Here is a 17,547-nt window from a genome sequence, read left to right as displayed (position 1 = left end):
CTCCTGAGAAATAGAAATAAAACTCGAAAACCTCTCACCCTATCAACGACGCCTCGTGAAAAACTCGAGATGCGCGGAAAGGAAACGAGAAAATTAGTTTCCGAATCTATGGAAAAAGGTTGGTTATGTCGTTCACTATAGAAATCTCAAGCTATACACGCAACTGGCATGAAAGTAACTAAAATCACAAAAGTGTTAAAGTTTAATCAAAGTCCCTGGATGCGCCCTATATATTGATGAACACCAAACTGAGACAAGCCGCTACTAACGATGCTGATAAAGATCTGTATAAGTTAATGAACAACTCGGTATTTGGTAAAACTATGGAAAATATCAGAATGAGAACGAATATCAAATTATTCAAGTTTGATGAAGAGGACAAGGCACGCAAACTAATAAACAAACCGGCTTATGTCGATCATATGATCATCAACGAGAAACTTCTAGCGATTCACTACAAAAAAAAATAAGCTTGTGCTCAATAAACCTATCTATATCGGGATGGCCATTCTCGACCTATCCAAGTATCTCATGTATGATTTGTATTACAACCACTACAAGAAAAAATATGGATGCAGGTTGTTATATACTGATACCGATTCATTCATTCTCCACGGAAATGCGAGGATTTTATCGCTGGTATGGATGATAATGTACATGACCGCAGTAAATTTTCCAAAAGATCATCCATTGTACGATAAATCGATAGAGGAAAGTGCCAGGATACATAAAAGTGAGCTCGGATGTAAACGATCCGACAATTCTGCGGCTTTCGCTCAAAGATGTATTCGGTTGTAGCGGATGATGGATCAGTTATCAAGAAAGCCAAGGGCATAAAAAAATGTGTGGTGAAGGATGAAATTGAACCCGATATTTTAAGGAGTGTATTGATCGATCTAGTCAATTTACTAATAGTATGAGAACGTTCAGATCGTATAAGCACAAGATGTACAACGATCAAGCAAATGAAGACATCACTCTCACCGTACGATTCCAAACGCTATTGGCTAGATGATGGTATTACATCTTACGCCTACGGGCACTATGGTATTTCTGTATCGTGAGGAACAACCATAAGCTCTTCGTGTACAAACCCTCTGGATGGGCCATTTTGTAAATAATAAAGAATAGGATCGCCGGGCATCATACGCTTAATATTATAAACTTTAAGAGACCAAACGGGATCCGTTGCTCGTTTGCGAGCTCCACCCTCGAGCTCACCGGGCTCATACAAGTACCGAACTTGCGCATCAGTGGTAACTCTCCTTTATCATCTTTAGTCGGTGCAGAGGATTCGGCTTCTACCGATTTGACCTTTATTGCGACTGACGGTTTCTTACCTATAAGTCTCGTCACCTCATTATTCAATGCAGCCACAACAGCCGGTAATCTAGTGACCCATTCTGTTGATCGATTCGGTGATTTCATTTCAGCCACATATTGATGACTAAACAATCGTTCTGCCAGTGTACGATTAAATCTATCTACAATAGCCTGGCTTCTGTGTGTCTTTCCACGCCTTACTTTTTTAAAAATTTTGTTCACAGCACCCATAAACTCTCGGCCAGGATCTACCTGAAGAAGTTTGGGCAACTTCAAAGGGCTACGGTCATAAATACGTAAAAAAGCGGCCGCCACTTCGACGCTGTCTTTCGTTGTTAGGGGTTCGGCTTCTTTATATCGACTCGCAACATCAACGACAGTCAGCGCATACTTATACGTCTTACGCCTGATTCTGTCATAGGGTAAAAATAAAAGGTCAGCCTGATGAACCTCATTTGGGATAGTAATATCAAATTTTGCTCTCGGAATATACTTTGGAGGGGGTAGATAAATTTGCCATATAGCTTGTTTTTGTAACCATTTTCTAGCCTCATCCTCAGACACCTTGGCTGCTTTCGCGAGTTTTTTAATCGCCGAATAACCCTTCCAATAACCGCTTGGGCTGTAATAGATCTTCTCCATTTTATTTAAGAAAGTAAATGTTTAATATTTTGAAATCGCAACGCCAAAAATGACCATGGTCATGATAATAAATACGTATTCTCGATCTTTTTGTCCCTCTGAGGGTGTATAAAAATCTGAAAGTTGGGGTTTATGAGAAAAGAGGGGGTAGTGGCTCCCCCATCACTTTATAATATTCTTGCATAGCCATATCCACATCCTTAAACGTGTTCACAGCATGTTGTTGCTGTCTTAGTTTTTCATTGATATAATCTAAACGTTGAATCCTCTCTTTCTGCCATTCTGCGGTCGCTGCCTGAAGTTGTTCTTGCGCTTTGTTGTGTCGTTTCTGTTCTTCTAACGCGTCTGAAGACCCCAGTTTACTAAATAAAAAATTACTTCCGGTAAATGCTAAAGCGTTTACTACTGCCCCCACCAACGAGTAACGCTACTGATGCCATACTATAATGATGATATTATTATACTTCAAAATATCATGTGGGAGAATACCTTGTTTTTCCAACATATCCTTCGTAGCCATAGCGAGGGCTATATCCAAAGTGACCATCCCGATATCTTCGAGGTTGAAAGCCAGTCTAGGTGTCGGGGCTTTCGTAAATATTAATTTTGTCAATCTCGAGTAACCAGCGGCCAATGCGCTGACCACAACCGCGTGGTATACAGTGTTTGCAATTTCTTTACCGTTTATATTTGGCGTTGCCATTGTTGTTTATAAATAGTGTACAAATTAATGTTCAATACATGATAAATGGGTTGGGTTTTGTTACCACAGGTGGTGGTGGTGGTTTTTTCGACCGATTAAAATATATGTAAACACCACAACCTATTATCATCGCAGCAGCAATGTACAAGGGATTGATAAAAACGTGATCTGGTCTCCTCGATGATGATGGTTCTTGTTGTTGTTCATCTTTCGCTTTTCGAAGTTTTTCGAGAAGTTCTTCATGTTTTTGCTTTTCTAGCAGCAGCACCTTTTCGACCCGCTTCAACTTTCTTCTGATTCTTCGGTTTCGTTACTTCCTCCATTATATTTATTAAATTGACAATGTTTAACAGTAGTTACAGCTGTGGTGAGCGGAGCTAAGAATATGCCAAATCTGTGATATAGTTCGCAAGTAAAACTGTTAAGCGCATGTCCCAGGAATGGATCTTGCTCGAGATCACTATTTAATTTTGTTTGGTCATCAATTGGGAGATACATACAAACTGCTCTGGTATACAGTTGTATAATTGTATTACCGAGTGATTTTGTAATCATCGATCCTAAACTCGCTTCGTATCTCGTATAAAGCTTGTCTATATCCGGATCTTTCATCGCTTCGATTTTATCAACACTAAACTCATTCCCTAAATATTCTTTTGCTCCACCAGCTGAGACCACCGCCATAAGCCTGTCGCGTTTGGGATCCTCAGATAGTAATTGATCCATCTTCTTCTTATATTCTATATATCTCCTTTTAAGTTTAAAATAATGAAAAACTACAAATCCAAGGACTAAAAGTGTTAAGAAATTGTTAACCAGTGTTAAGAAATTGCTAACCAGTGCTAAGGAACTGTTAAGCATTGTTAAACAGCTGTTGATTATTACTAGCAAATTTTATATGCAACTGGTTGATCAGTTTTTTAATATCAACTTGGAGTGTTTGGTATTTGCCAATGATTTCCTAACCTCTTTACGTTCATTTTGTGTTGGAATGACATCGTTTTCTCTTAAACACTCATCAAACGAGTCCCTATCCTTACAGTGAAATAAAGCCACCCATTTTGTTTGTTCGCGAAGGTCAGTAAGAACCGAGTTGTATTTCTGAGTCAACACCCACACAGACTGTTTCGCGTGTCTTCCAGAAAATGCGAGTTTACTCAACATTTGCTTCTTTTGAGTAAGAGCCTTTAAGTCACTACAGTCATCGATGATGTACAACGTTGGCTCCCCGGCAAATATTTCAAAAAACAGCCCAAGCCATTCGTGAAGTTTATCACCGGGATTAACGGTGTATACCCCGCGGTCCTTTCTTACCCACACTCGGGATCGATAGGCTTTATTATATTCGAGAGTAGGGCATAGAATTACAATATTCTCGAACACACCACGATATGTCGTTTGTAATAAATCTAAAATAAATTCGGTCTTACCACACCCAGTTTGCCCGCAAATAATTGCGGAATGTGCTTCTTTAGTAAACAGCCTCGACAAATCTTCCATCTTCTATATTTAATTGTCCATCCATAATTACAAATACATACGCATTTAGCGGTTCTGCCGTTTCAGCTTTTTTCTGAATCTGAATCGTAATGCCTTCAGACGCATTTTCGATACGACGTCCACTCCCGTGAAGAGAATTATCATCTGTGGTGCGCATATCCAACCAAAGAGCATAATTATTCGTGAAATATTCACCGATTGTGACATCCGCTAGTTCTAAATCTTTTACCACTTTGTCTACTTCGGGGTCGCGTTTTTGCGTTCCGAAAAACTTTCTGATTTCATCCCATTGTTGATAGGAACGCATACCTTGACTAAACAGTTGATTGGGCACACCTTCGATCGTCACTTCAACCTTATCGATCTTAGGATTGTAATACTCATCAAACAACAGCAGTACACCCTTCATACTTTTTGCCGGCACGTTGAGATTAATATTCCAGAGTGTGTCAGATTTGTCCAGAGGAATTTTACGATGTCGTAGTATTCTATCAAATAAAATAGCGAGCCTACCTGAATAATAACCGGCTATCTGTCTCGCAAGTTCGGGTTGTGTGACTTTCTCAAACTCGAGACTAATCCCTTCTATCGTATAGGATGCATCCGGGTCTGTGCTGCGGATAACCTTGCTATAAGCGTTAAAGGTAAGTTCATACTCCAGGCGATTGCCGAGAGCACTCTGATAAAATGGTGCATGAGATTCTAGCAATTCGAAATCAAGCGGAATACAAAATCGATTACCATAAGCCTCCGCAATGGCGGCATCTCTAGCGATAGTGTCATCTCCATTATCCGCGTTAATACGCAATCGTGTCACATTACGGTGTGTAGTTAAGTCAATACCTTGATAAACGGCGTTTCTTCGTTCTTGTCGAGTTCGCCAAAGATCTCCATAAGTATAAAATACATCACTATCTTCAACGCTCATGATTTCATTACCGGAAATGCGAATGGTTGTTTTACGTACTATGGCTCTACCAATATTATCAACGAGTGTTCTGTTCACATCTGTGGTAGAAGTCAAAGAAATTTTGAATGCTAGCCGAACACTCCCCGGAACGATCACATCATCAACACCTAAATTAGGAAAGCGTACAAGAAGTTGTTGATTCTGATCGATAGTTGACGGATTGTTAGTAATCACGACAGTCTGCCGCACGCCCTTTATCCCCCGCGGCTCCCGCAAACTTCTCATTGGATTAAGCTTTCTTCCACTCATTTTTTTTGGTTTTATATAGATATAATGATATAACTTTATATTATAAGTTTAATATGGCGGAAGGTGGTGAGATGGCGGAAGGGTTCGCAGAAGGTGGAATAATAGAATCTGGTTTCTTGCAAACAGAATTATTAAAGAGCGCGGTTGATGATTACTATGATGCATTTGGACAAGAGCCCGATGTTGGGCGAAATTATACCAATTTTGAACTTGATAGTAAAGGTACACTACGATTAAAAAATAATCCAGATTTTAATATCATTAACGTCCGCACGAAACAACCCCTAGCACTTTCAACACTAGCGGGAAAACCTGGTGGAGCAAATATTATTCGCGAGGAACTTGGTTTTGTAGACTGGAGGAGGAAAAACTTAAAACCCCAAACGGTCGCGGCTCTCCAAAAGGTTGAAGCCAAACTGGGTGAAGAAATTGAGATGGATGATTTCTCACCAAATACAATTGATGAAGTACTTAAAACTATAGATGATCCTCCCCTCACCGATGAACTGGGTGGTTATGTTCGTGAACTCAAAGGTTTAGACAAAGCCATGCAAAGACAGCGCGGTAATCTTTCTGACAACCTCTCAAAACTCTCTCACCTGGATGAAGAAATGTCAACTTTAAAAATAAGAATTCAGTCTGCGGAACTAGCTGATAAAGATGAAAGCGAAATCAAACCCTTGCGTTTACAATTAGACGATCTAAACATCGAGCGTGCTGCACGGCTAGAAGCGATATCAACACACAAAGAAGCGCTGCGATCTCAAATCAGCAGAATGCGTGAAACGATACACAGAATTCTTGAGGAGGACACAACACTAGCGGAACGTATTCGAACGCTTTTTAGAGAACAAGGCATTACTATCGTTTCCATTCTTACTGCCTTTGGTATGATTATCAGCACTATCGTTTTGGCCGTCACGGGTGGAGGGGGCACTCCACGGGCGCCGGGTAAAAAAGATGACAACTGGATAAGAAAAAGACTTAAAGATTTGGGAGAATTACTTAAAAAATTAGGTTTAAAGGCGATTGATGCCCTCCCAGGAGTCATTGGGGCTATTGTTTCGTGGTTATTAAGCACGTTGGGTAAAGCGGTTGGGTGGTTAGCCAACAACCTGTGGGCACTCGTGCTTGGTGCTGGCCTCCTCCTGTTTGATTATTTAAAGAAGAGAAAGTAAATACCACCTATCAATCCTAAAGTAAGAGCGACTTTATAGTCTTTGTGAGTTGTTGGCTCTTCTTCGTACGATACTTTCGCTGGTTTGAGTTTAAATTTGTTATCCGAAGAACCTGCACCATACAGAAAGGGTCTATTACCAGCACCGGTAGCTATTGCAAATCCTGCTCGAGATGTTTGTATTAATTTTTTATTTCTATAGGTAAGAGTGAACCACCCGCGAATGCCTAACAAAACTCTCGTTTCACCCGCTCCTGTCCTCGGTGTTGTCAAAGGCTTGTGTGATTTATAATCGAGCACCGTATTACTCGCATCAAGCATTGCCAAGTCTGCATCAGAAGGTGGCACAAGAGCCCAGTGACCTCTAGACCATTGAAGAGCTTTTCCTGATGGGGCAACAAAATAGTATGCAGGAACACTTTGGGTAGGTGGAACACTTTGGGTAGGTGGAACACTTTGGGTAGGTGGTACAATGTGTGGTAGTTCGTTTAATCCATCATTAACACCAATATTCTGTTCTTCTGTCGCAATGACAATTTTATTATTATAATTAATGTGTGTACCAACCCTCAATGCCATATCAGATGGGGCCATATAAAGGCCAACACCAAATGCAAAGTTTACTTCGGATCTCGCGTACTGGAGAACGTCCTGGTATTTTTTTATCGCCGTTTGTAGGTTTTCGGGGGCATTAATCGCATCTTCAACATTGGCTAAAAATTGTTTTTGTGCATCAAATCCAGTTCCTTTTGTTGTTATACTCGTGCGCGTTTGCGCTTGTGACCCTATTAGAGCCCACACATAAGTGCGAATGCTATCGTTGAGACGAACTATCCCCGCATGTGTAAAACCCAACCCCTTATCAGGAATAAATGTTGTCCAAGCCCGGGTGATGTCCACCGTATGTATGATTTTATCGTGGGGGCTAAAGAACACAGGTCCCTCTCCTCTGTTTCTCATTGCCTGTCGTGCAGCCCCACCGGGGGTCTCAGCCTGAATAAATTCTCCCAAACCAAAGCCATGCTTTTCTATTTTCTGTCTCCAATCCCTCTGCCCAAATTCGGCACACAAACGCTGATAAACTGTTTTATCAAACGGATTATTATACATGTTAAATGCTTGGTCGGTGGGTAGCGGGATTTTTAACTCGTCCAATAACCTCCGAATCTGATAGTAAAAATGAAACCTATACACGGCTCGAATAAACGAATCAGAAGCTTGAAAATGTTCTTCCGTTACTCCACACCCGGCGGTCGCGCACCATACCACAAAATTGATTTGATTCTGCCACCACACTATCGGGTTGTTTCTCCACGCAAGCCAGGCTGCATTCATCTCCCCAGTCATAGTGGGGTTCGCATAAGACTGAAAAACATCGGGAAACTTGGCGGTAAAAGAATATTCGCTGTTCACGTAGATCACTCGCGTACAACTTATTCTTTTTTCTTTATACCCGGTTGTATAGGACGCGTCCTTATTGAAGCTGTAAATTTTCTTATTCATAGCTATGTATATAATAACAACCGATATTCAAAAAGACGAATTACCGCGGTGCATATCTAATCAAAGTGGAAGACTAGAAATCGCGCTGCGTGAAATAACTTATTATCCCAACTGGAAAAATATCAGTGATGAGCTCGGAAACAATTTCTTTACTACTACCGATCGTAAGATAATAATCCCAGATGGTTATTATAATGTGTGTGAATTGAATAAAGAAGTGTTCACCCCCCACGGTGCAGAGTTAGACTTGCACGCTCCGAGTGGCTATCTGAGAATAAAGAGCACCAAATCGATTGAACTTTCTGAGCGTCTTGCACATACTCTGGGGTTCCCCCAAAAACTCATCGCGCCGGGAATAATGGTGATAGGAAACAGGCATCCGCGGCTCGCGATACATAAAGCACTTTACATTCACCTCTCTCAAATTAATACCACCGATAATTTCTATAACGGATTGCCTTCTACGTTGTTACAATCAATCCCAGTAGAAAATGAAAGATGCGGGGGTGGTCGAACAACCACGTTGACATCACCCCAGTACAAAAGACTTTCTCACGGAGATTTACCACGTTTAACACTTTCTATAGTAGATGAAAATCATAATCCCGTTTCTATTGATTATTTAAATATTACATTACATATAAGATATGGTTGAACCCTGCACTACGCTCGGTTTGGTTGATCTCGGAGATACAGAGGGATTTGATGTGCCGGGAAAAGAAAATAAGTTGTACGCATTCCAGCTTTCTGAAGGAACATACAAAAGAAAAGAAGTAAAAATTGGTGATATCGTGAGTGAGGATGATGTTGTCAATGATGAGCCCTATCAACTTGTTCGTTTAAACGGTACATGGCAGCTAAAACCCCTCGACAAGTGTATGGTAGATTTTAAAATTGAATCACCTTACATTACCAAAGAAGAAAATAATAATTATAGAATAAAAAACAGTGGCTGGATGTTCGCTGATTTAACAGCATTGGATGTACATTTATTAAACTACCAGGGGAGGTGTTATGTGCTTAAGAAACGCTCGAAGGATAAATCTGAATTAGGAATAGATTTTCATGATCTAACTAGTTTGTGGGGCTTCCGTTTCCGTATTATTTTTTATGTAATTCTCGGTGAAGAGCCTGATGATTTTGTAGAAGTTTTTGAAGGGTTTTACATTAAATGGCCCAAAAATCTTGCAAATCAACCCCTGAGAATCACCATTGAAAAACAAGATGATGCTATGCCCTATGATGTTATACCGCAGGGTAGTCATATAGAATTCTCGCTTGAAGGTATTACCACAAAACAGGAAACAATGAGTTTGTGGATGCAGCTGCGTCTTCCTCAAAATATTTCCTTAAGAAGACTACGTTGCGCCAATTTGAATATTTAGAATATACTATAAATATTAGAAAATGGTGGATCCCAGAGGGCCAGGAACACATAATATCAAACCCTGCACTACGCTCGGTTTGGTTGATCTCGGAGATACAGACGGATTTGATGCGTCGGGAATAGAAAATCAGTTGTACGCCTTCCAACTTTCTGAAGGAACGTACAAAAGAAAAGAAATAACGAGTAATGGTGGTGGTGTCAACAAATTCAGCGAACTTGCAGACGTGAACGTTGACGGTGTTGTTGTGAACAAACCACATCATCTTGTTCTTTCCGACGATGATACATGGGTACCTTATCCGGTGGATAACTGGGATTTAGATTTTGAAATAAAACAACCCTATGTTAGTATTGGAAGAAATCACGCTCTACAAAAAATACAAAATAGTGGTAAACTGTTGGCTTCCTATCATACGCGTAAAGATCTAATCGTCGTTAACAGCGACGACTTTGGATATGTTATTGGTATGAGAGGTAAAAAGACTGGCACACTGCGGTTAATTAAAGAGTTTGATTTTGAGCCGCCTATTCAGGGGTCAACTGTCGTTTTAGATATACTCCTTAGTGGGGTGCCAGATGATTTTGTAGAAGTTTTAAAAGGGTTGCAGATAAAATGGCCTGGAAATCTTAAAAATAAACTCTTGAGAATTACCATCAAAATTCCAGTGGTTGACCCATCTGATCAACCCGATCCCTCTATAGAATTCTCGCTCGAAGGTGTCATCAAACGTCCATCATTAGATAAAATATCTCTCGACTTTATTCACATCGGACCTCTTCAGCTTAAAAGACTGCGCTACTCTCCTCATCCTGTTACCATCATTTAAAAAAATGATTACTATAGAATAATGGAGTTTCGCCTACGAGAGATATCGAATATAAAAAACAACCTCGAAAAAGAGCGTGATGAAAGAACTTTATTTTATAAAAAATATAAACGCGGTGTAAATATCGCTACAGCCGCGGATACAACGCTGACGACTCTTAGTCTCGCCCTTGGGGCATCGGGTGTTGGATTACTGTTGAGTGTCGCCGCTGTTCCCGTAGCTATTGGAATAGAAGTGGGAGCTGGTCTCCTTGGTGTGGTTGGTTTAACTTGTAAATTTATTCATAAAAAATTAATGTCACAAGCTATGAAGCACAACGAGATTCGCGTGTTGGCCGAGTCAAAACTGAACACTGTAAATGATCTTATTTCAAAAGCATTAGAAGATGATAAAATAAGCGATGAAGAATTTAGTCTCATTCTGGCTGAAGTTGAAAAATTCAATGCAATGAAAACAGACATAAAATCGAAACACAAAACTCAGTTGTTAAAGAAAAATCTATTTGATATTCAAGATGGTAAACCATCCAAAAAAGCTAACTAGGTCAAACGTTCATATGTGAACGGTTGACCCCATGACCATTTCGCTCTCCATACACATATTTAAGCCGGTTTTTCGTTTTTATGCTTGAGGGCGGTATTGCGCGGTTTTGGGCTGGGGTCGGTTGTATATAGAACCCCCATGACCGTTTCGCTCCTCTCCATACATATATCCAACCATCATATATTTTTTTTTTTATCTTGTGATTTGGCTCTCCATACACATATAACTTGTTTTAACTATATATTTTTTTTTTATGCTTGAGGGTCATATTACTCCAACATACACAGGTTTTGACTAAATTTTTTTTATGCTTGAGGGCCTTAACACAAGCTAATACGCCCAAAAAAGTTGTATATAGAACCCCCATCTCTTATACTACTCAGATTTGACATGCGATCTTTTGTTTCCTTTATTAAATAAACCAAGAGCAGTAAGTGGTGGTCTAGTGGAAATGCATCTGCCTGACTGGCGAGTGAGTGAGTGTCAGTGGGTTGGAATTCCACATAACAGAACAGAGTTTTAATCTCCCCTCTACTCCACAGGACATAGAAAGTGGTGGTCTGGGTTGCTTGTCATTAAAAAAAGAAAAGAAAAAGATATTATAAACCTAGCTCCCGTGTGCAGCATGCACATTGTGTACCTAATAGAAACCACGGTAACAAAATGTACGTATATATATATATATATATATATATATATATATATATATATATATATATATATATATATATATATATATATATGTTTGTATTTCTTTTTTTTTATCACAACAGATTTCTCTGTGTGAAATTCGGGCTGCTCTCCCCAGGGAGAGCGCGTCGCTACACTACAGCGCCACCCATTTAAAATTTTCTGCGTGCAGTTTGATTTTTTTCCCTATCGAAGTGGATTTTTCTACAGAATTTTGCCAGGAACAATCCTTTTGTTGCCGTGGGTTCTTTTACGTGCGCTAAGTGCATGCTGCACACAGGACCTCGGTTTATCGTCTCGTCCGAACGACTAGCGTCCAGACCACCACTCAAGGTCTAGTGGAGGGGGAGAAAATCTCGGCTGCCGAGCCGTGATTCGAACCAGCGCGATCAGATTCTCTCGCTTCCTAGGCGGACGTGTTACCTCTAGGCCATCACTCCACTCCGCTCTTATATATTTATAAGAAACTAGGGCATGGTGAAAGGAAGCTTGTGGCTGATACCTCCACACTAGGTAAAACATTCCAGTTCGAGTTCGAGTTGGATTTTCTGTGTGTGTGTGTGTGTGTGTGTGTGTGTGTGTGTGTGTGTGTGTGTGTGACGACAAAGATGGCAGAGAGGCAGAGACCCGAGGCAAACAGTGACTACAACACGAACCTGTCTGTCACATAATACTAAGTATAGCACACTATCCAGAAATCTGCTCTAGGTGCTTTACAAAAACACTTTTGTTAACATAAAACAGTACATCTATGTTACATACACACAACAAAATGTGACTACACACACACACACACGCACACACACACACACACACACACACACACACACACACGCACACACCACGAGACGTGATCCCTTGGCAGGAAACCCCCTCCTGCCCCCCCCCCCACACCCTCCCCCCCACAACCAGCAGTCTCTCCATGACACAGCAGTCTGTCACTTCACAGCAGCACACATCAGAGAAGCCCCCCCTCCAACCCCCCGACACCCCCCGCCCAACCCCCCCCCGCCCCCCGAACCCCCCGCTGTTCAGAGTGTCAGTCCAGATTAGTTCCTTGTCAAGTCTATGCTTCTGGAGAATTTTTGGAAGCGAGTCTTCGAGTAGCTCAAATTTGTCCGGTGATATTGACAAACGATTTTTTTTGGTTTCCTTCGTACTAAACCAAGAGAAGTGAATAGTAGTGTGGTGGAAATGCGCCGCCTGCCTGACAAGCAAGAAAACATCAGTGGATTGGAGTCCCACATAATGGAACGGAGTTTAATCTCCATCTATTCCACAAGACTTTTGTTGCGGTGGTCTGGGTTGCTTGTCGTTTAAATGATATTATGTGGAGTGATGGCCTAGAGGTAACGCGTCCGCCTAGGAAGCGAGAGAATCTGCGGCTCAGCCGCCGATATTTTCTCCCCCTCCACTACACCTTGAGTGGTGATTTGGACGCTAGTCATTTGGATGAGACAATAAACCGAGGTCCCGTGTGCAGCATGCACTTAGCGCACGTAAAAGAACCAACGGCAACAAAAGGGTTGTCCTGGCAACAATCTGTAGAAAAATCCACTTCGATAGGAAAAAAAACAAAAACAAAAACAAACTGCACGCAGGAAAAAATACCCCCAAATGGGTGGCGCTGTTGTGTAGCGACGCGCTCTCCCTGTGGAGAGCAGCCCCAATTTCACACAGATAAATCTGTTCTCCCTCTATTCCACAAGTCTTTGTTGTGGTGGTCTGGGTTGCTTGTCATTTAAATGATATTATAACCCGTACTTCCGTGCACCTAATAGAAATCTCGGCAGCAAAATGTATGTATTTTACAGAAACTAGTGTATACTGAAAGCAAGCTTGTAGCTTATACTTCCACACTCAATAAAACATCCCATTTCAAGTTCCAGTTTGATTCTCTCTCTCTGGTTCAGCTGACAGTATTGAAGTGACACATCTTGAGCTCGCTCGCTCTCTCTCTCCCTATCCCTCCTCTCACTCTTTCTCTCTGTCTCTGTCTCGTTCTCTCTCTCTCTCTCTGCCTCTCGTTCGCTGTGTGTGTGTGTGTGTGTGTGTGTGTGTGTGTGTGTGTGTGTGTGTGTGTGTGTGTTTATGCATGTACGTACGTACGTATGTGTGTGTGTGTGTGTACATGTGTACGTGTGTGTGTGTATGTATGCATGTATGTATGCATGTATGTATACATGAATGAATGTGTATCTATGTATGTATGTGTGTGTATGTATGTATGTATGTATGTATGTATGTATGTATGTGTGTGTGTGTATGTGTGTATGTGTGTGTGTGTACATGCCCACAAGGAAGGCAGAGAGAGAGAGAGAGAGAGAGAGAGAGAGAGAGGCGGAGACAGCGACTGCAAGATGAACTTGACTGTGACATCACCACTAACCCACACACCACGAGGTGACCACAGACCTTTGGTGATCCCTTGACAGGACCCTCCCCTCGCTTTCCTTCCCCTGGAGATTTTTCAATGGAGTGCTGGAGTTACTCCACGATGTATTGCCTTAGCGTATATCTATCTATCTATCTATCTATCTATCTATCTATCTATCTATCTATCTATCTATCTATCTATCTATTGGTTACTATCAATTTTCTGTCAAAGAAGGAACTTTGTTTTATTTCATTATTTGCTTTCACCATTTCATTCGTTTGTCATAATGGTTTGTTTATAAACTGAGAATGTGTTGATGCATTCAACAATGTCATAAGGACCTCATGGCCAATGACATTAAAGTGTCAAAGCGTTTAGTGTCTGTCTCTCTCTCTCTGTCTCTGTCTGTCTGTCTGTCTCCTCTCTCTCTCTCTCTCTGTGTGTGTGTGTGTGTGTGTGTGTGTGTGTGTGTGTGTGTGTGTGTGTGTGTGTGTGTGTGTGTGCACGCGAACTGAAATCACTCGTGTGTGCCGTGCGGCCGAGACTTTTATTCCAGCGAAAATTTAACAATTCCTACTTCGTGCACCCTTAAGATCAACAACAACAACAACAAAAAGTTTGGAAAAGACCTTTTTTTTTGCCTGCTCGGCACTTTTATTTCTCCATTCCTTAGCACTACCCACTAGCAAATCACTCGAGGAATTTCTCTCTTCTGCGGAACATAACCAGGCCCACTACTGCTTCATCTGAACTAGAACAGGCACCACTGAACACCACCGAAGTGACTCAGCAGCAGTGCAAGGTCTCCTCTGGTGTGTGGCCTCCTGGCGACCTAACATCGATGGGTCCCTGTGGACTGCCGACGCTGGAACTGCGACGGATGAACCCGGGTGTGGCTGTGTATATGGGGGAATCTAAATGAGCGGCGTGGGAGTAATGCCACTGAAACGGTGCAGATGATGGGGCAGAAAACAAAAAAGTTTGGAAAAGTTTGTTTTTTTGCCTGCTCGGCACTTTTATTTCTCCATTCCTCAGCACTATCCACTAGCAAATCACTCGAGGAGTTTCTCTCTTCTGCGCAACATAACCAGGCCTACTACTACTTCATCTGAGCTCCATGGTCTCTTTGTGTGAAATTTCGCCGCCGTCTATATAAAAGCCTGTCGTTGCCCTTTCAGTTCCTAAAAAGAGACAAATCATCAGCAAAGAAAAACAAAACAAAAAGCAAGTCGAAGGCAGTAGAGAACATGAAGACACCCAGTCCTACCCAATACCCAACATGTACATCAACTTGAAAAGAGGAGAGAAACTCTTCTTCGCGAAGTTTTCCAAGTGCGCCGTTCCCCTTTTTTTGTCGCTCATGGATGAAGTTATCCACTTTCAAATCTGCGCAAGTCTGCAGAATTTTCAACTCTGTGCTTCTTTGTGGACACAATCAAAGACAGGATTTGAAGACCAACGTTTTGAAGTTACGGACCAGATGTTCTGAATAAGATCAATGCGAAACCCACCCGACGGAAATCTAAGTGAGAATTGTTGTACATAAATAAATGATTCAGACGTGTGCATTCAAAAATTATCTGGAACTCTACTGACGAAAATCCAGTCTTTGACTGCGGACAGGTGGTTCGTGAAACCCTGTTGCATCGCTGTAGTGAGATTCACTGGCATTGAACGATTTCCGTAAGATTCATCCGTTCCCATACTAAACTTTTGATTCGATTCACACACACACACACACACACACACACACACACACACACACACAAGTCGACGTCTTCGTGTCTGTTTAGAGTGAATGTTTGATGTGCTACACACACATGAATCACACACACACACACACACACACACACACACACACACGCACACACACACACACACACACACACACACACACACACACACACAAAAGTTATGAAACTTGGACGGGCATATATTCCTTCTGTCGATTTGAATCTGAATATTTGACAGCGTCCTGCATCAAGGTTGACCTTCATGACATTTATAAATACACCAGTGACATAAGGTTTGAATATGGCAATGTCTTAATTAAGCGGAACGTGAAATAAGGTTCTTTTGGCATGAAATAAACCATGTCTTTCGTGCGTGATCTTACCTTATCTAATCTTACCTGACCTGTTATGTTATTGTATTTTGTCCGATCTCATGTGTGTGATTTGTGTATGGGCGTGTGTGTGTGTGTGTGTGTGCGTGTGTGTGTGTGTGTGTGTGTGTGTGTGTGTGTGTGTGTGTGTGATTCATGTGTGTGTAGCACATCAAACATTCACTCTAAACAGACACGAAGACGTCGACTTGTTCATCAGCCTTGTTGCCTGGATGTTTCTCCAAAGGTTGCACAGTTTAGTGATAACCCATATGTGAATGTAAAGCTAACCTTGCATCATGGCGCTATTTCTTGGTGTATCTGTCTTCTGAATATGAAAATCTGAGCGTGCAGTGATTGGAAAATTTTGTTTGATTTCTTATTACATTTGATTTTACATGAACAATACAGTCGCAAAGACAGTGGTGACATCCGTATCAACAAAGCACGAGAGTTAAACAAGCAAAGGATAAAAAGGGAACAGTTCCGGAAGGCGAAGCTGAGAACAGTCCACTCTTTAGGTCTCACTGCAGCTGAATATCTGAGTTTATTTCGACCCGGAAGCTGTGTTTGACATTGGCGATGAATCAGTTCTAGAGACAGAACGGTGTGAATACTAACTTCTGTGACAACAACAACAACAACAACAACAACAACTGCTACTACAGTGACGGTGACAATGACTACGACTACTACCACCACCACCGCCACCACAACTACCGCCACTAATACAACTTCCATTACTATTACAACAAAAACAACAACAACAACAACAACCACAACCACTGCTACTACTACTACTATTTCGACGACGACGACGACAACGACGGTGATGAAGACAACGACGACTGCTGCTACTACAACTACTGGTTGTGGGCGCTGTTGCTAGAAATGGGGATGGGTAGTCCTACTATTCTATTTTATTCAGTTATTTCTTTTCCTTTCGTGTAATTGTTTTCTCTTATTTCATCGTTTTTATAGATAAATAAAATTCACCCCTCCCCCCCCCCCCCCTTTTTTTTTCTTCCTGTTAGTACCTTTCTTAGATGCCTCCCTTTTTGAATTGCAACCTGTTTTTTTTTATTGTTTATAATTGTATCCTTTTTTTTCTTTTTTCTGCAACCCATTAAAAAAAAATCTAATTATTCATAACCGTATCCCCGTTTTGTGCAACTACTTTTGATTGAGTTATTCAGTTAGGTTTTACGGAACTTGTGTTTTGATAGTAGAAAAAAAAAGTAGACAACCGCAGCTGAGGTGGGCACGGCTTTGGGTCGAAACCTGGCAGTGGTGAAATCACATCACAACATGTACGTCATGGCGTGCTTGCGTCATAATAGCTGCGTAAGAGTGACCCTGGTAACATGTAAACAAGTCATCCCATGAGGAAGGAACGAGAATGTTTCTAAACTTCGGAATATGTAACAGATTGGAGTGTTTGTTTTTCTTCTCTCTCTCTCTGTATAATAAGAGAGGGAGAGAGAGAGAGAGAGAGAGAGAGAGAGAGAGAGAGAGAGAGAGAGAGGGGTGCATTCATATTGCACTTCAAATA

The sequence above is a fragment of the Babylonia areolata genome, chromosome 26, assembly GCF_041734735.1.
Source record: "Babylonia areolata isolate BAREFJ2019XMU chromosome 26, ASM4173473v1, whole genome shotgun sequence".
Taxonomy (NCBI): Eukaryota; Metazoa; Mollusca; class Gastropoda; order Neogastropoda; family Buccinidae; genus Babylonia; species Babylonia areolata.
Note: the sequence above shows the minus strand (reverse complement) of the source record.